Source organism: Podarcis liolepis, assembly GCF_965112155.1.
Source record: "Podarcis liolepis genome assembly, chromosome: 12".
Classification (NCBI taxonomy): Eukaryota; Metazoa; Chordata; class Lepidosauria; order Squamata; family Lacertidae; genus Podarcis; species Podarcis liolepis.
The window spans coordinates 28,335,850-28,353,451 of record NC_139563.1 but is presented as its reverse complement, the minus strand read 5'-3'; the positions used below and the strand labels follow the sequence as shown (position 1 = coordinate 28,353,451).

At 41.8% G+C, this 17,602-nt stretch overlaps 1 protein-coding gene and 1 long non-coding RNA gene across 17 annotated transcripts in view; one reads left to right on the top strand and one right to left on the bottom strand.

Annotated features, from left to right (window-relative positions):
* Positions 1 to 4,595, bottom strand: part of PPP1R9A (protein phosphatase 1 regulatory subunit 9A) — a 148,536-nt gene extending 143,941 nt beyond the window's left edge. For 5 of the 16 annotated variants that reach the window (XR_014518026.1, XM_083469027.1, XM_083469010.1 and 2 more), the window contains exon 1: positions 123 to 202. The gene's annotated coding sequence lies outside the window, so the exon portion shown is untranslated. Of the gene's footprint in view, positions 1 to 122; positions 203 to 4,472 lie in introns of those variants that run through there. The other 11 variants (XM_083469032.1, XM_083469012.1, XM_083469019.1 and 8 more) reach the window with 3 other exon arrangements.
* A 48-nt stretch (positions 4,596 to 4,643) lies between these two features.
* Positions 4,644 to 14,321, top strand: LOC310690308. The gene is made up of 3 exons (XR_014518035.1): positions 4,644 to 4,703; positions 10,839 to 10,927; positions 13,492 to 14,321. It is a non-coding gene; the product is annotated as an uncharacterized lncRNA (long non-coding RNA).
* The last annotated feature ends 3,281 nt before the right edge of the window (positions 14,322 to 17,602 follow it).

The following is a 17,602-nucleotide window of genomic DNA, read 5'->3' as shown; positions in this document are numbered from 1 at the left end:
CCACTGGCCACTGTTGCCTATTTACACCAACTTACACGACAAATTAACCGCCATTCTACTGCCAAACCTTGTTTTCTGTCAAAGTACTACAGAACTGCCATATTTGTGTTTCTGAAACTCACCACTTCTCCATTCTGTTCCTTGCACCTTGTCTGTGGCCCAACTGTCCTGCTAACTGCCCCGGAACTTTCTGGCACAACATTCTTTTCACCCCCTTGCAAACTGAGGCTGCACACACCCCGTATATTTAAAGCTTCCTCCAAAGAATCATGGGAACTATAGCTTGTTCAGGGTACTAGCTCTGTGAGGTTCCCAGGATTCTTTGGAGGAAAGCCATGCACTTTTAATGTGCTTCAGATGTATGCTGTGTACAGAGCCTAAGAGATTCGACTTCATTTTTCTACCAGGTGATGGTCCAAAAAGCAAACAGTCTCCTATCAAGTGATCCAGTTAGATGACTTGACAGCTGCTCAGATCGGGCCCTACCATTACACAGAGTGAGGCAGCTGCCCCAGGTAGAAGTTGTGGGGCAGGGAGCAGCTGTAATCTGTGGAAAAAATAGAAATGTGCATACCACAAGGCCTACCCTGGGCCTCCTAAGCAAACCTACTTCCCTCACCTGTGGTGAATGATGTTATTCCATCACCGGTGATGAAGTAAGTCTCAGCTGCCAGTCTAACCAGCTTTTGTGCGTCAAATGGGGTGGCACCATCTTGTCCTTGACTTGAGGCAACAAAATTTAAGGCTGGTCCTGACAGCTACATAATGATTTCTTTATCGTACAGTAAGCCCACAATTTATGCTCGCTTTTCTTATGTGATTGCATGATTCCCAGGAACCAAACCCTCAAGTAAGTTGTGGGTTTATGTATCACTTAACACCTTATGAACAATTTATGCATCACTTAATACCTGAGCCTGGTAGTAGTAAAAGTAGTAGATTATTTATTACCCAGGACAGGTCACACAACAATTAAAAATACAACACTAGAACAGTTTAAAGCAAATTACAATAATAAGAATAGAGTGGGCTCTAAAAAATGTACACCACAAGAATCATAGGCCAGGGTAAATAGGTACATTTTCAACATGCAATGAAAATTGCACATTGAGGGGGCCAGATGACCTCTGTGAGGAGAGGGTTGCACCATTTCTCAAACGTTTAATACCATGGGCTGCATTCAGGCAGCATTTTATTTAATCTTTACAATGTTTCCTTACCTATTTATTTTTACATGGGATGTTTCATATGATGTAAAATCTAGTGGAATCTAGCAAATGTTTAATTCAGGTTACTTCCATTAAAAACAAACAAACAGTTTCAACCCTGTTAACTCAAAAATTGCAGGCATTTTGCATTGACAAAATTTGGGGCATATACAAGCCACAGTTCCACAATACCAGAAGGTACTAAGTATGAAAGGAACATCAGAAACTGGAACAGAAGCACCAGCATTATAACCAGTAAAACTAATGCAATTCTCTCCCTCCACTCCACTCCTCTTGCGTGTAGCCATAGTCTTATCAAGACATTGCTTCCCTCTCTCAATGATGTCTAGCTGCTCTGTAGGACGTATACCCCACAGCAGTCGAAGCCAGCAGTTATGGAGGTCTAGCTGAGCTGTAACAATTAAAGACCTATGGAATAGGGCAGGTTCTTCTTCTTATTTGAAATTTCTTAATGTTACCCTTAACTCTACTAATAGACACTGCACTTTCCCCATGTACACTTCTGAAACATATCCTACACATTGGGCATGTGTTGAGTAGGCCAATACTTAGAATAAATTACAGAGGCCAAAAGAAGCCAAACGTTTTAGGGCAAGTTGTATATTTGAATGCAGAATGTGGTACTTCTGAACGTGCATTGTTACACACTACAATAACTCACCTTGAATCTAATAAGGTTGAAGTAGTCAACAAGTGTCCTTTTCTGTTTCCAGGAAAACAATTGGCTTCCTTTTTTGCAGTCATATATGCACACCACATAATTGTTTTCTACAGACCTCACATTTCACAAAATGCTTTTAGTAAAGATTGAGTGGCAACAATAATTTCAACTTCCAAATTAGTGGCTTGTTTGCATTATGCATTGTTGAGGGCAGAGCAAAAGCAAAAGGAACAAAACAACAACAACACCCCACAAATATTTGTATTCTTGGTAAATGAAATTTTTCTTAGCCCCATGCAGGTGTTTGCTGACCAGAAACATTTAAGGATATTTTCATGCATCATTCAGGCTCAATTCATACTGATGTTCTGGTTTGCTATAATGTGGGTTGTTGTTCCTGGTAATTACTGCACTAATAAGGAAGGCTCATCTACTTCTTTTACCATAGGCACAAGCTGGAGGGCACAGTTTAATTTCACTACAAATAGCAGAGGGGTCAGGGCCAGCCCAAAACACTTTGCTGCCTGAGGCAAACAGCAAAATAGCACACACACCTTGATTTCATACACAGAAGGCAGCTACAGACTTTCATACACAGCCTGGCAGTTGCATGTGAGGGGATAGTATCCTCCAGGACACCCATGGGTGGTAGACTGGCTTAGGAAGTGCAAGGTAGGTCACGTGATAGTCACAGCTCTATCCTTCAGCACCATGCCAGGGTTCCCTGGCCCAAATCATCTCCCACCTGAAAGTTCAATTCAGTTTGCATTTAAATGTGGATTTACCCAATTCACACTTTCCAAAACAATACATAAACCAAGACACAGCCATCCTTTGAAATTCACACTCCTCTGAATTTGGCAATGCAGTTCTCCAGCCAAGGAATGTGTACAAAATTATGTATATTGGGGTAAAGGTAAAGGGACCCTTGACCATTAGGTCCAGTCGTGGACTACTCTGGGGTTGTGGCACTCATATCAGCTTCCGTACAGCTTCCAGGTCATGTGGCCAGCATGACTAAGCCGCTTCTGGCAAACCAGAGCAGCGCGCGGAAATGCCATTTACCTTCCCACTGGATCAGTACCTATTTATCTACTTGCACTTTGACGTGCTTTTGAACTGCTAGGTTAGCAGGAGCAGGGACCAAGCAACGGGAGCTCACCCCGTTGTGGGGATTCGAACCGCCGACCTTCCGATCAGCAAGCCCTAGGCTCTGTGGTTTAACCCACAACGCAAAAAGGCATATGTTAAAGAAAATAACATCAACATGCATTGTATCGGGGGAAATTGCTTTTAAAAAATGTGTGTATTAGGATAAATTTTCATGAGAACCTTTTTTTAAAAAAGTTGAGACTGATGTGGAAATGTGAAGAAATGATCGTAAAACTGGGAAAATGAAAGAAACCAAAATTGACAGCTTCCCGCCCCCCCCCCCGGCAATTGTCTCCACGTGAGGGAGCGAGAGAAGAAGTAGAGACTGTGTGAATGTTATCATTCTTGGTGATAACAGCCTCTGGCTTCCTTCTGATGAAGTCATCTTGCACTGATCTGCGCTTAGAGATAAGGTATGAAATTCACAGAACTAGAGAAGAATAGAGCTTGGCTGTACTGTAATGGCTTAGAGACAGAGCCATAAAACCACAATCCTTACTGTGAAATGTAAGAGAAACCAGTGAAATCACCACAAGTTGCAACAGCAGTGTGACCGGTTCAAAACATATAGTACAAATATTTCTCCCACGGGCTGGTTTCTGCAGTTACTTCATGTCAAACAGCAACTCCACCATCAATCACCTGCCGTTTGTGATGTTGGGTGGAAGCTGAAAGAAGGGCCCTGAGGCAGAAGTTGCACTCACACTTCCTCCATACAATAAAATTCCCCAAATAGAATCATAGAATTGCAGTGTTGGACGGGAACCTGAGGATCATCTAGTCCAATTCCATGCAGTGCAGGAATCCTGCCCTGGGTGGGCTCAAACCACCAACCTTCTGGTTAACAGCCAGATGCACTGACCCATTGCAAATACAGTCCTTCCTTAGCACTCTTTCATATCCAGACATTACTCCCAAGCACGCCCAGCAACCACACCCAATACACAGTTAATCCCCAGCAAACATCTGGTCTATTAAAAAAATTCCTGGCAGTATTAAATCCCAGGGGTTACTCTTATTGAACCCAGGGGCACTCACTTCTGAGTAAACACGCCCAGGATTGCCAGTTTAGCTGCCGCTTCGGTTCTATGGGAATAAGTGTGAACAGGTTGTTTCAATGTGGATCAGATTCGACCATTATTATTATTTACAAATGTGTACATCCTGACCTTTGGATGAAATAAATTTATTTATATATTTATGCCTGAAAGGCTGAATACATGAAGTTGTTTTGGTATCTATGGCTTTCTCTTAGGATAACCAATATCAGTTTTCCATTACTGTCAGGAATCCACTGTTATAAAGTTGGTGAGATAAAAGACCCCACCTCAAAAAGGAAAAGGACAGAGATGACGAGAACAGCACTCAAAATGAGTTAACCAAGTGCAATCTAAGTGCAAAACTAAAAGCAGGTTCTTGTTAATGCTTACCTTTGAAGATCCAAAGTCAAGGTGGGTTTTCTCCCCCTGTGAAAGTTGATGTCATTGCTTACTATGGAGAAAAGCAAAAAGGAGGAAGAAAAGCTCTCTGAACTCTTATTATGACATCAGCACTTGCCTCAGAATCAGAATTCTTTAAGGAAATGTTTGTGACTAATCAGTGTTTTCTTTTTCATGCAAGTGGAATGAAGGCTTTCATGGAGATAAAGTAAGAACACTGTGGTAGGAATGTCTTACTCTTCCTTCACACCTCGGAATGGAAACGAGAAAGAATGTATGATGTTTTCCACTTCTTACATTGTTTTCTCTTTCACACGTGGGGAAATATAGGCCAGATGTTGCCACGGGGACAACTGTGCACAATAATCCTAGTCTTACTTGAATGAAACTTTAAGCTAGATAGCCTCACTTATAACTACATTTTGTATGGCGTGTAGTTCAATCTTTACCATTGTTCACAGGCAGGGCAAGCTTTGAAATCTTTTCAGCTGGGAAACTTTAATAAGCAGTGGGTCACCGACTCTGCCAACAACCTTCACAAACGTGACACTTTTTTCCTTTGTCACAGTTTCTGTCCTTTTCTCTTCTCTATGGCTTTGCGGAAGTGCCACTCAAACCAAGAGGCATGGTAGGGTAGCAAGGCTAGAAGATGGCGTGCTTCTGCTTAACTTTGACTTAGCATAATTATTAGTCACTTCAAAACATTATTTTATACCCACCCGGAAATATTATTTCTTTATGTATTTATTTCCTTATGTTTCCATAAGAATCCTACTCTTCTTCCTTCATGCAACCCATCAAGCTATATATGTGGTTCCTGCTGGAAGTACAACTGCAGGGATCATTCATTTAATAACCTAAGGGATAATTCTGCTTACAGTCAAGCTAACTGGGGGTGGGTGGGAGGTGTTGCCTAGCAACCGGGCAGTATGCTATGTTCCTTGCTGAGGCAATTCAAATTTTGATTGGTGTATATAACTTTTTATCCTGTGTAGTTGCATATCTCCCTCCTCTAAACAACACTTGTAAAGACTTGTAGACCCCCTCATATCATATACTGTTTCTGCTCAGTTTACCCAGCAAAGTATTCTTGGTTTCTTTTCTCTTTGGACTCCGTCTGCGTTATTCAAGTGACTGCTCAAAGTTCACAGGTGATCATCCATCCAAGCTCTGACCAAACCCAGACCTACCTATATCCCTGGGATAGATATGGCCATTATCATACGTAAGCGGTGGTCCAGACCTCCATGTGCCCTCCAGTGTCCACATGGGGTTCTCTTCTCCTTTCCATAGCGGGCACAGCTCTGCAAATGCCCCTTGTACATGTAGAGTTTCTGTTTCGTTGACATGAGCTGAGAAGACTTTGTGTGCAAGAGTGGCGTATTCTGGTGCCATAGAGCATAGGAAGGGAGCCTGTAGCCCTCCAGATGTTACTGAGCTACAATTCCCCTCCACCCCAACAATCATGACAAAAGACCAAGGATGATGGGAGTTGTAGTTCAGCAACATCTGGAGAGCCACAGGTTCTCTACACCTGCCCTAACAGAACTCCTGCGCTAGGGCAGCTCTTTGTCTCCTTTCTATGCATCATCAGGTACAACAAGTAAGACCTGTTTTGCAGTGTGGAGTACTCCTGTTTGTTCCTCCAGGCAGCTAACAATGCCCATTTCCTGGATACTCCATTTCATTCCCTTCCAGCAATATTCCACACCCCTCCCCGGAGCTCTATGGTCACTGAACATCCTCAGAAATTGTTGTTTTCCCTTCCCTTAGAGTTTCCCCTACATGTTGTTTTCTACTGCTGAGTTTTGGTGCTGGCTTGGCTATATAAGGATCAGCTCTCTGAGAATGACCTTGCTGCTAGTATATATATAGATAGATAGATTGGATATGGAAGGGATAGTTCCCTTTAAGTCCTTTTTCTGAAGCCTTCTTATGCCCTGGAGCTTTCTAGTAAACACTGGTGACATTAAATATTTGGTCAGTAGTAGGAAACAGATATTCTCATTTGTCTGTTTCAAGAATGTGTGTGGCTGAATCTTTAGTTTCCATGGAAACCATCTCCAATGTCATTTGTGGAACTAAAATGTCAACAGTCCTGGTGAGAATGAAGTTGTTGCGAGGCTGAAGGAGAGACCTCTCAGGGCTTTTTACCTGCTCAAGGCACTGTAGTGCTATTAACAAAGCTTAAACATTGATTATTTACAAACATAGCAAATCAAATTAAAGATGCAGATTAATGACTTATTTACTGTGGCGTAAAACATTGGGATTTAATTACTAACTGATCCTCTCGCACATTTTCTTATCTTTAAGTCTTCTTTTCTCCCCAAGCCCTTTGCTAGATCAGCCTAGATTTAAGCAGCTATCCTAAACTGGGAACAAATCCTTTGGGGCTTATTTCTGAGTATACATGTACAGGATTTCATTGTAAGTATCAAGCCGTAAGTATCTTGGGCCCTATAAACCTCACCTCTTATACTGACAGAGGGGGGATAAGCTGGGGATTTTGGAAGGGGGAGGACTGGGCAGAGCCTTGGAAGCAACTAGGATACAGAACAGTGAAAGTAAGCCCTTCAGCGAGTATTGGTGTCAGAGTGAAGGCAGTCCAAATAGTGTTGTATGCCCCACAGTGCTGTCACCAATTGACTGCTGGCTCATCTAGAGGCAGCAAAGTCGGTTTCTCAATCCACAGATGTATTAGCACCAAGATAGTTTTTCCTTCCAGTGTTGCCAAACCTGTTCCTTGGCTGTTAGGAAGGCACAGAAAACCCACTTGCGGAACAAGGTGAAAGGGCTGTGGCTCAGCGGTAGAACGCATGTCCAGTATACGTAAAGGTCCCAGGTTCAACCCTTGATGTCTTCAAGTAGAGCTGGGGGAAACTGCTGCCTGAAATGCAAGACCACCTCTGCTACACAGTGTAAACAAGTCCAATGCATGCAGCCCGAGAGGCCCTTTTCTGCAGTCCTTGGCAACGTTTGACACTCCCCAGCCCTTGCGATGCCTTCCCACAGTCAGGGAAGGAGGCACTGGGCTTGGGAGGAGGCAGGAGGGCTCTGACACAGTCCTACTGTAGTTTCCTTCTTCTTCCCAAAGCCTAGTTAGCTTTCCCAGCTAGGGAGTAGGAGAGGACATGAGATGGTAGATTGGTGGGTTGCCCTGCCCAGCTGTCAGAGCTGGCCTGTGGTGGTGCGGGGAGATTAGGATCTTGCCTGCCAGATCAAAAACATCCCCTGCGCCTTCTATACATGGAGTAAATCCCCCAAATTCAATGGCGCTTGCTTCTGAGCATTCATCAGATTGCACGGTAAATCCCCAAGTTACAATCACTAGATTAAAGAATGACTGAACAATGGTTAGTGAATCCATGGATCTGATAACACTAGAACAAGGGTCTGCAACCTTTAAGACAAAAAGAGCCACTTGGACCCGTTTCCGAAGAAAAAAAACCTGGGAGCCGCAAAACCATTGCGACATTTAAAACAAGTATAACACTGCATATATTGTTTCTTACCTTAATGTCCGATCTGCCAGTGGGCGGGAAGGTGATGTCGGGACGGTGCGTGACTAATGCACACACCGCCCCCATGCGACGTCACAGCCAGTACAGTGCCCACCACAGTGGGGAGTGTTGGGGCGCACAATGCACCTCCTCCCCTCGCTAGTATCCACCCCAGAGCCGCGGTAAAGGTGTAAAAGAGCCATATGCGGCTCCGGAGCCGCGGGTTGCAGACCCCTGCACTAGAACTCACTCATGGACATGACCTTAGGAGAGAATGCTCTTGTACTCAGATTTCCTGCAGGCATCTGGCTGGCCACTGTGAGAACAGGATAATAATAATAATATAATAACCATCTGGCTGGGTTTCCCCAGTCACTCTGGGCAGCTTCCAACAAAACACTAAAATACAATAACCTATTAATCATTAAAAGCTTCCCTAAACAGGGCTGCCTTCAGATGTCTTCTAAAAGTTTGGTAGTTATATTTCTCTTTGACATCTGGTGGGAGGGTGTTCCACAGGGCTGGTGCTGGAATAGATGGGCTCTTCTTATGACGAGAACATTATTAGAAATAAAAAGTCTTAATAATTATAATAAATACTGGAGGTCTTTGAAATACTTTGCAATGCAGCAAACATCTGACAGTATACGTTGAGAGGAGAAATGGTTTAGTTTCGTGTTTAAAATTATTTTCAGATTTTCAGATATACTCGTTAGAATTTTGCTAGGAGGTGGGGCATCTCAGTGGAAAATGCATCATGAATCCGAGTGATTTTGAAATCCAAAACGCATAAAATGAAACCTGTCACTTCAAGAACGTTGCCTCATTATGGACAAAGAGAGTCTCAAGCTTGCCTACCCAACTGTTTTCATTTGTATGGCTCTCCCAAGCAAATGTGCTCCGGGAGTCGGCAATGCACTGTGACAGTGCTAATAATTATCAGCAATGCCAAATGGAACACAAGGGCTGCCTTAGCACACCAAGTCAGGAGGAAGCAAGCCTTCAAGCAAACCATAGCACTCCCTTCACATCCATCACTTAGGTGGAGATTCTACATGATAGCTCATGAGTGCAGGTGACAGGAAATCATAAGAGTGGAACCCCAAGGTTGCAGTTCTAGTGCTCAGCATACAGTACCGCTTCTTTTCTGACTCAGAATTGCACAACCGTAAGAGCTGTATGAATATACAAGTATTTATAAATAGTCATTTGGCTATAGCTGTCATACAGATTTAATTTAGAAGCTGCTAGTTGATTTTTTTTTTAATTTAAATATCACATGACAAACAGGCAGATTGTGTGTGTATTGACCAATAGAGATTTTGTGCAGGGAACTATACCAAAAATGTAACTTAAAATATAAATAACGTTTTGAACATAAATAAAACTTAGCTCCAAAGACAAATATGTGCATCAAAAGTCACACAAGAATTACTCTCTACAGAGTACAGTAGAAAGATAACAAATGTTGCTGTTATCTTTAATGTAAAAGCAAATAACTATGAGTTACAGAAAATAGCATACTGAGAGGTTGGCATATTACATCATTAGTTATTCACTGAAAAAAATCAAACCGTTCTGATCTAAAGCTGCTGCTCTTTTTAGTCCCCCTAGCCAATTTTATTTGTCAACTTTCCAAACAAAGTTATATCCCACACATTTTTTATACCAATATCCTTTCATGGCTCCTTCCAAATTCTTTCAAAAATGGGCAGTCGTTAGTTCTGATGCCATTAAAGAATGACTTAACAACATTTTACTTCTCAAAATCATATTACTATTTGAGAAGAACACTTAATAAAGCTAAATAACAATCCAACAGTGTATATTCATTAGTTAAATTCTCCAACATTTTGGCGATTCCTATGGCTTTTAAAAAGTTCCTTTCCCAGTTACACTAGGGAAAATAAGTGTGCCAGCTCCAGGGCTGGTATTCCCGACTCCCCACTTTCTGTAGTTGGGTGTTCAGGGGAATGAGGGGGCTTTGGATTCTGCAAATATGCAACCCCCAGGATCCACAGAACAAGCTCCTGGGAGTGCCACATTTCCAAACCTATTGCCTTCTGCTTTTCAATTAGTCTTTGCTCATAGACATGGTTTTAGTCAACAGTCACACAGTGATGCTCAAGCACCTCACTAGAAATGGAAAAGATGAGAGACAGGTGACTCTTCAGTATATGCCTTATGGCTCCATCCAGGCCACAAGATTGAGAAGGAAGATTCTGGAGGTAAAAGAACAATGGTGGAGTTTTCTGTGACTGCACAGAGGAGACCTCAGCCCATGAAACTTGCTCTCTGTGCATGGAGAGTGAGGTTCACCATTATCCTCCCTAGTAATTAGGATTGCTTTCTAGGAGAGTCAAGACTTGATTTATTTCATCAACAACATACATACTAACACTTAGACTTCATACCTCCTTTACCACCACCAAGGCTTGCACTTTTGCTAACAAAGGCTCCTTTTTAATTTGCACAGTTAAGATAACACTGTCATCAGCACAACTCTACATAATGTGGTTAGAACTCTAATCACTAACCATTGTAATTACAAGCCAGTTATTTCTTTTTAATAGAATGCAATGATGTTGCAAAACAAAGCAGAGGAGGGAAGAGTAGCAAGCCCGTAGCAGAAGATGAGTGGGTACTCAGCATTAACTGCAGAGCATTTTTGTTGTTGCTGCTGCTTTTAGCTGTATAAAGCTAATATTTTCCTCTTTTCTGTACATTTATGACCCATCTTTTTCTCAAATTAAAATGCAAGCTCCTCTGGATGAAGGGTATCTTATAACGTGCATGCCATTTTATGGATTCCTTGTAGTCTTAAATCTATTGCTCCTGTTTATTATTTTGACAGCTGGATTTTTGTACCAGGATGTAAACCACCATTGATGTTTCAGTTACTACAGTTGGCCTACAGAGGGCTCCAGAGAAGCAGTTGCTGAGGTAAATCACTGCACATAACTGAGTTGAAAAAGAGAGAAAAGCAGAAACATAGAAATAATGATAGAGGAATAGCTTTTGTGATAATCAGTTATGTTCTCTGTGTGGGAGATAGCGATAAATCATAGAATCATAGAGTTGGAAGAGACCACAAGGGCCATCGAGTCCAACCCCCTGCCAAGCAGGAAACACCATCAGAGCACTCCTGACATCTGGTTGTCAAGCCTCTGCTTAAAGACCTCCAAAGAAGGAGACTCCACCACACTCCTTGGCAGCAAATTCCACTGTCGAACAGCTCTTACTGTCAGGAAGTTCTTCCTAATGTTTAGGTGGAATCTTCTTTCTTGTAGTAATAATAATAATGTGAATGCTGTGAGAGAACCCCCTTCTCGCAACGGGAAAGATGGAGGAGTTTACATTTAAAGGCAGTCCTAACTCATCACATATTCTGAAACAGTATGTGAACTGTACCAGCTATCATTTGGAACTTGCACTTCTCTATATTTTGCTGTGCAGCTCTCCAGACAAGAGATGTGCACAAAAATGCATGAATGAGGAGAATACAGTGATACCTCGGGTTACATACGCTTCAGGTTACAGTCTCCGCTAACCCAGAAATATTACCTTGGGTTAAGAACTTAGCTTCAGGATGGGAACAGAAATCGTGCAGCGGTGGCGCAGCGGCAGCAGGAGGCCCCATTAGCTAAAGTGGTGCTTCAGGTTAAGAACAGTTTCAGGTTAAGAACGGACCTCCAGAACGAATTAAGTTCTTAACCCGAAGTACCACTGCACTTAGTAGTGAAAACAGTCGAGCAAAAATGCATGCTATTAGTGGAAGTTGGTTTGCAAAGTAGCTGTTGATAGCCTTGTCCTCTGTGAATTTGTGCAGTCCTCTTCTAAGCCACCCAAACTGGTGGCCATCATCGCCTCCTGTGTTCCAAAGCTTAACTACACTCTGCAAGAAGGATGGTACTTTTATTCTGAATCTTCCAGCATCCAGCTTCACTGTATGCCTACAAGTTCCAGTGCTATGGGGAATTCCCCCCCCCATCCACTTTCTCCATGCCGTGCATCATTTTATAAAACTCTATCGTGTTACCTCTTACTCAACTTTTTTTTTTCTAAACTAAAAAAATCCAGATGCTTCTTTCATCATAGGGGAGTTGCTCTATATATGCCTTATCATTTCTGAAACTTTTCCAACTCTCCAATATCCATTTTTGAGGAGAGACCTTTTAAGGGCTGGTTACATACCTTGGGAGTCAAGAGATCTAAGCACAGCAGCCAAGAGGAGTTGTTGGACTTTAGTAATTCTTTTTGAAGGATAATGGTGTACTCCTCCTACTAGAAGGCAGTTCTCTTTTTTAACTATGGGACCCTTGACACACCAGGTAATTAGTACCTACATGCCTGAGAACTCTCCTCCAGGCTGCAGCCCTCTCTCACTGGCCCTGCTTCATAACCTGAGTGTTTTCTCCTGGCTGGAATGTGTTCTTGAACTCTGATAAGGCCCCTTGCTTCTATGGAGGGAGCATCAAGAAGGGTGTATGAGTGTGTGTAGGAACATTCCTGCTGCACAAAGGCATGCCCTCCAAGTTTCCCTATTTTCTAGGGACAGACCCAGAGTTACAGAAGCCATCCTGGTTTCTAATTTGATTCCGAAATGTCCCGCTTTTCCTTAGGACATCCCTACTTTCATCGGAGGAATGTTGGAAGATATGGAGTTATCTGATCCCCAAACCATCTGAAGGCTGCCCTGTATAGGGAAGTGTTTTTAATGTTTAATATTTATTTTGTTTTTATATATGTTGGAAGCCACCCAGAATGGCTGGGCCAACCCAATCAGATAGGTGGAGATGATGATGATGATGATGATTAAATAGGAATATATAGGAATATGGAATAGTTTCATCAGAGAAATGTGGCAGGGTATGCAAAGGTAAAATTTGCATTTGTTGCTCTCCCCATTTTTCTTTCTGGTTCTGCCGATTGCTGGCATGTGGTCCTCATAAGGTTGCCCAGAAGGGAATGTAGATCTCAGGCTCAAAAATATTCCCCATTCCCATTCTTTTCTTTAACCAGGATTCTTTTTTCCATTACCAGTATAATCTGTGCCAAATTTTTGTTTATGAAACATAACAGAAACTTTTCATAAATATTTGAGCCAGCTCCAGCTATATGACCACTGTAATGTTGCCAGTGTCACAAAGATATATGGTGGTTTGGCTACAAATGAGTAATTATTGCTGGCTCAGCAACTTCAATTTGCCTGCAAAGTTGGTCATGTGTTTTTTTCCAATAATTTTAAAGAGCGTTTTTATTTGCTTCCATTTTTGGATATGTACTGGGCTCCCTCGCTGAAACACGTGACTCATTTTCCAAGACGGGTGCCAAGCCAAGGCTAATAATGTGTCTTCCCAGAATTCAAATCTTTGTACTGCACAAAAGCAAGGGTTACAGAAAAGCAAAGATATGCGACACAAAGCACAGCTAACAAAATAATGGGGCTTTTTCTTTTTGCCTAAAATCAAACTTTGGCAGATGCTAACCCTGTCTCTTCCTTTCAGTGTGATCAATCTGTCAGCCAATAAGCTACTCCTTCCTTTTGTCACAGTTCCCAAGTAAGGTAGCAATAAGCTGATGAAAGCAATTTCTGCAGAACTTGGAATTTTATTTTGTGCGGGCTAATCTAAAAGTGCACAGATCAAAGAACAGCATATGTTACTTGTGGAGCAACGGCCATAAATAGCATTAAAAGAACTGCCTTTATGATTCATTATTTCAATCTGCTGGAAGGTTTTAAAGGTCAGTAGTTGGCACTGAACAGCACAAAAGAGGAGAAGTCTTAAGAATGTTATGAAAGCTGCATTGTGCATATGACTTGTTTATTCAGAACAGTGGAGTGTAATGAGAGGGTGGTGGTTGTTATTCAGTTCTATTTGCTGGAAAGCAAAAGGCCATCCAGTGAGCTGCTTGAGTAAGCAGGGATCTGAACATGGGATTTCCCACATTTAAGCCTTACACTCAGCAATCATTGACCCAGTGATACCTCTCACTGGTTGGCCAGTTGTCTTAACCTTCCAGCCAAATCAAGAAGTACTGTATAGTGAAAAGTCTTGGCAGAAGACTGAAATACCAGGGTTAATTGTTGGTTAATTGGTTATTTGTTACATTCACCCTCTGTCTACATTGCCACACATGGGTGCCAATGTTTTTGTGGAACATGTGGAGTCAGAAATGTATGATACAAGTATAGTGCAGTTTTTAAAATATATAATTATGCTTTTATTATGTGATAAGCCTTGCTTTCTGGAATGCAGTTCCATTTTACAGCTCCCCAAAGGCAGAGAGCATTACATTATTCATACAATCATCTTTTTTGTAGTAAGGAAAGCTAAGGTAGTAAGATTTCGATCTAAACAGAACACTTTTCAGGCAGGAATGTCCTGGGGTCAAATTCTAAAAAAACTTCAATCCTAAAAAAGATAAACAACTTTGATCAGCCCTCATGTTCACTTCATCAAATCTGGCCTCTTTGAAAAACGTTTGGACACCCCGATTTAGGAACCCTCAAAGCCATGCTTCATTTTTTTATAAAGTACAAATGTGTGCAATGTGTGATGGAACATACCATGTACTTTCTTATTCATAGGTCAAGTCACACTTTTTTTCCTGGAAGGATTAAACCAAAGGTCTATCTAATTTAGCATCTCGTTACCCACAGTGGCAATCAGAGGCTTCTGAGAAGCCCACAAGTCGGGAATGAATGCTATAGCCCTGTCCTTTTATTGCCCTCCAGCAAGTGAATAAAATATCATGATCATTACCAAGCATTCCAAACACATAACAGTAAAATAGGTAAAAAGGAAAACTTCCTATACAAACAAGTTTAGATTACAAACCTAACTGGTTTTCTACATTGCCAAGATCAAAAACAGGACTGATTCCTTTTGCAACTTTACAGAACTGTACCTAACAATCAGTAACTGATATTTAAGACATAGTACCTCTGAATCTGGAGGCTCCATCTAGCAATTACAATTAATAGCTGCTTATAGACCTATTTTGCATGACTTTGTCTAATCTATCCATTGAGGTTAATGGCCACTGCATTCTGTGGCAGCAAATTCCGTTAAGTTCATGAAGAAGTACTTTGCCATGAATCTACTGCCAATCAGTTTCAAAAGTTGACCACAAGTTCTACAACTGTGTGTGAGAGAGGCAAAGCATTTTCCACCTGCTATTTCCAAACCATACATAGTTTTAAATAAACCTCTATGATCACATCCTTCCTTAGCTGTCTTTTGTCATTTTATTTCCCATTTACTCAATTTGGAGAATTCCTTTGGAGTGTTCTGCAATCAGCTTAGGTTTTTAATTTGCCGCTATCTGCAAACTTGACTACAGATGCCTCACTGCTTATCCCCAACTCCAGATAATTTATGAATAAATTAAATAGTCCCAGTCCCAGTACATCTCTCCATTGTGAGAACAGTCTGTTTACTCTTAAGAATGCTTGAATTATGGGGCTCAAAGGACTTCTCAACAAAATCCATAAACCCACCCAATTCTCACCCCAATTCAGTCAAATGATTTCCCCTAGGTCTTCAAAAAAGGCAATAAAGGGCTGGTCATAAAACCTTTCTGCATCCTCTTGTAATTCAAGCACCAAGTCCAAGTCTTGTTTTGAACCAGTTACTGCTTCATCATTCACCAATTACTGATCTATAGGCGCTGTCATTTATTCTACAACTCTTAAGTATATTGATGTGCTATACACATTTTAAATCACCTGCTGCTTGCACGGCAATGATTTTTATTTTTAATATTGCTGTTACCTACCCCACACTTACAACTACTAAGTTTCTTTTCTTGAAGTTCTATGTATATAATATTATTATATCATATTATATTATTCCTAGTGCCCTCCAGCTGTCTGGGACTAAAATTCAGTTGCTGGTTCTAATATTTTCCTTGCACACTCTAAGTCTTCCAGGATACACATCAAATAACACAACATATTACTACTACTACTGTTATAAATAACAATTTTCATCCCAAAACAGCATATCATAGCAACATTAATACAGTAGTATGTACATATTTTACTCTCTCTCTCTCTCTCTCTTTCTCTTAATATATAATCTACAGTGTGTTTGTGTGTGTTAGAGAGAGAAATTTTGTATCCCATACATTTCAACTGTTTTCAGTGTTGTACAAATAATTTAGTAAATAACAGCAGTTGCAATGCTAGCATGCCCTCCTCTTGGCTCCTTGCCTTGCCCGCCTCTCCCTTTCACACTTTGTATGTAAGCTTGTGACCAGGGAGAAAGGATAGATGAATTATAACAGGGCAAGAATTACGACCGAACAAAGGGTCGTGGTTCAGTGGAAGAGCTCCCCCCCCTTTTTTGAAGGTTTTAAAAGTATTTGTGGCCTCTTTTGGTTGGGGGGGCGGGGTCTGCTTGACTTGCCTTTTCATTTTTGGCAGATGTACTTGTTAGATTTTTAATGGCGTTTGTTGGAACTGGTTTTTAGTATTCCTAGAGCTTTTTTCTGGGAGTACACATACCCCTAAAGATTTTGTGAATCTTTGTACTATAAAATGGTGATTTTCTTGAATCAAAACAAGAGTACCCCTAAACAATTTTTTTGGGGGGAAAGCACTGAGTATTCCTAATGTGTTTGTAAGTTGCTCTGAGTTATTTTTACAAGTTGCTAATAAATAACAATAATCATCTCTGCACAAAACCAGAGAGAGCCATTGCCAATCAACGTATCGGCAATATATACAGACTTTGATGGAAGAATGGTCCAACTCAATATAAGGCAGCTCCCTAGGCAAGCCTGCTCCCAAATCTGCTGCTCCGGTGAAAGGCATCTCTTTGCTTGTCTTTAAGGAGGGTCTGCATCCCAGGGGTAGATCCTGCTTTGCGTGCAGAAGGTCCTAGGTTCAATCCCCGCCTCCCCCCCCCAATCTCCTGGTGGGGCTGGGAAAGAGAGACTCCGACCCAAAACTCCAGGCAGCTGCTGCTGCTGCCAGCCTGCACAGGCAATACTGGGGCGAGGCAGACGAACAGCATGTTAGACAGCATCTTACATGTTCTTAGAAGCGTGTTGTGTGGTGTGTGCGGAAAAGACCAACCAGTGCTGGAGTTAGGTTTAATGAGGCCCTAAGCCACTGAAGGTAATGGGGCCCTTTATATGTCCAGCTGTCCTTTCTCAACAACAAATTGTCGCTGTTTTTTGTGTTGAATATATGCTATATGGTAATTTATGGACCTAATAGGTATCTAAAGCCATTTGCACAAGTTGCCATGCAATCAGTCCATGCAAAATGTAGGCACCCTATATATAGAAACGAGCAAACCAGTGATATTTTAGAGAGCAGGCTAGCAGGCGGGGCCCAAGACTTACATCATAGGCGCCTACACAACACAAAACTGGATCTTGTGCATCCGTTTTTCCCCCCTTTTATTTTTTTGGGGACCCCCAAGATAGTGGGGCCCTAAGCTATAGCTTGTTTAGCTTATGCATAAATCCGGCACTAGGTGGGTGGGTGTGGAGAAGACCAACGCATATCCCCTTAATGACTACGTTGAGCTCCAGAGGATCCTGCTCTGTGGGCGGCTCTGCCCAACTACAGAGGAGGGAAAAACAACCCGAAGGCCTCACTTG